This window comes from Lissotriton vulgaris, chromosome 8, assembly GCF_964263255.1.
Source record: "Lissotriton vulgaris chromosome 8, aLisVul1.2, whole genome shotgun sequence".
Classification (NCBI taxonomy): Eukaryota; Metazoa; Chordata; class Amphibia; order Caudata; family Salamandridae; genus Lissotriton; species Lissotriton vulgaris.
The window spans coordinates 97,755,745-97,758,087 of NC_141696.1; positions in this window are offsets into that span (position 1 = coordinate 97,755,745).

Consider the following 2,343-nt stretch of genomic DNA (forward strand, 5'->3'; position numbering starts at 1 on the left):
GTCACTTCCGTGTAGGCTCACCACCCTCGGCACCGCCAGGGTGCTCCGTCCGATCGCCTCGGCCAGGCAGGGAATCCAACCAGTCGCTCACATTTTCCGGTCGATCGAAAAAGAAGGTCCGTTCCTCATATTCCACTCAAAGCCTAGTAGGGAAAAGCATCGCGTACTTTAGTCCTAAGTCCCAAAGACGTCGTTTAACCCCCTGAAAGCCCATCCTTTGTCTCTGGACAAGTTGAGTGAAGTCCGGGAAAAAATTGACAGTGGAGTTTTCAAATTTTACCGGGCCGCTCACTCTCGATGCCTGCAGGATCGCATCACGGTCTCTGAAGTGAAAAAGTTTTGCGATGATAGGCCGCGGAGGAGCGCCCGGCTTGGGCTTATCACCCGGAACCCAATGTGCACGCTCCACTGCGAAAAACTTGCTCAGTCCAGAAGGGGCAAGATGGGTCAGGACTAGATCTTCAACCAGGAGGTCAACCGAGTGAATCTCGGGATTTTCTGGAGCACCTATGGCGCGGATGTTGTTGCGTCTTGCCCTGTTCTCAAAATCCTCCAGCCGATGGGATATCAGGTCATTGGCCGATTTCAAATTGCCAAGTTCGGTTTGGACTTCGACACATCGGCCGTGAGGCTGGAAGTCTTCAAATCCAGTGACTTCACTTTCTCATTGGTCTTGGACAGGTCGGCCCTGATCAAGGTGACATCAATGGCGACCGTGTCAATTTTGTGAGCCAGAGCCTCATATTGCTGGCCAATGGTCTCCTTCATGTTGGTGATAGCGCCCATAATGTCCTGCAGGGACAAATCAACAGGAGCGGACGGGTCATCTCTGGCGTCCTCCGGGGTACGGCTGGAGAGCCCAGGGGATCCTTTGGCTTGAGTGTACCGGTCCATAACATTTGTCTGGACTGGTCCCCCACGAAGAGGCGTCTTGGTCTTCCGCTTCTCGGCTTCACCCCTGCCCGCCATGTTGGAAGATGCGCCCCGGAGGGGCCCGCGAGACCTAGTGAAAATGGCCGCCTGCGGGCAGGGCACCAACAAACCAAAAAAACTGGCTCCTACGGCCAAGACAAAGTCACAACTTGACCCAAAAGGCTGTGATGATGAAGCAGCGCTTACATTAAGTGGAAGCTGGATTGTTCCCCAACCGAGCGAAACGGTCTCGTGATCAGACCATGCCAGGATCCAGAAACGAAACCGAAAGTTGAGGTAGGGCCGCCGAGCAGACCCCACTGCCGTTGTTGTTCAACTTCGTCCCGGATCCACAAGTCGCCAAGTACCCGGCTCGCCTCCAGGTGGGCCCCAAAAGTTCAAAACATTGTAGTTTCGGTTGCCCAAGTCCGATTTTAATTCCGAAAAGAGTAATGGACTCAGTCGAGGTTCATCTTCGAGAATCCGTCCAAGAATTCAGGATATCATCAGGATCAATTGCAAAGAGTGGCGAGGGTCCGGGGAGCCCTGTGCTCACGCGACCATCTTGGATGTGCGCTAAGCTCCTCCTCCCACAAAATTAGTATTGAGGTAAATGTTGATTCATTAAAACAAAATCACAAAGACATGACCAAAAAGAACCCAAAATATGTGGATCATCCCCATATTTCTGAAGTAAAAAGCAGCAATGAAAATGACACATAGAACTCTACCTTGCATTACTATCTCATATTATTAAAGCAGAATATTAAAAACAAAATCAGAAAGCAGTGGTAACAACCAACATTGGAATAGCAAACCACACTGTAACAACACGTTTAGCGTTGAAAATCATAGTAGAGTAATCAACATGGCATGAAAATCTATACAAGGCCTCCAGGATGAAACTAGCAATTAAATAAATATCACTTATCTAGTCAGTACTGCAAGCCATAATAAACAACTGTAGAGACATGCCCAACCTCTATTTAAATTAATATTTTCAAATGCTGTGTGTAAGAAATTGAGGTCTCTAGTTGACAGGTTTGCACCCTGTGCAAGTAGGGACCCTTCCTTCTAGTCAGGGTAAGAGGATTACACTTCTAAAATAACCCCTGCTCACCCCCTTGGTAGCTTGGCACAAGCAGTTAAGCTTATCCCAGGGCCAATGTGTAAAGCATTTGCACATTAACACACAGTAATACAGTGAAAATACTACAAGGGACACCACATCAGTTTTAGAAAAATAGTCAATGTTTATCTGTGTAAAACAAGATCAGAACAATAAAAATACAACATACATTAATAAAGATATGAATATTGCAAGAATAGACTTAAAATATAGTTACTTGAAGTCAAAAGCTCAGTCGGTGGCTAGTAAGGTGTTGTGAACAAACTAATCCAACTGTTCAAGCTGCAATCAGTACCTTGGAA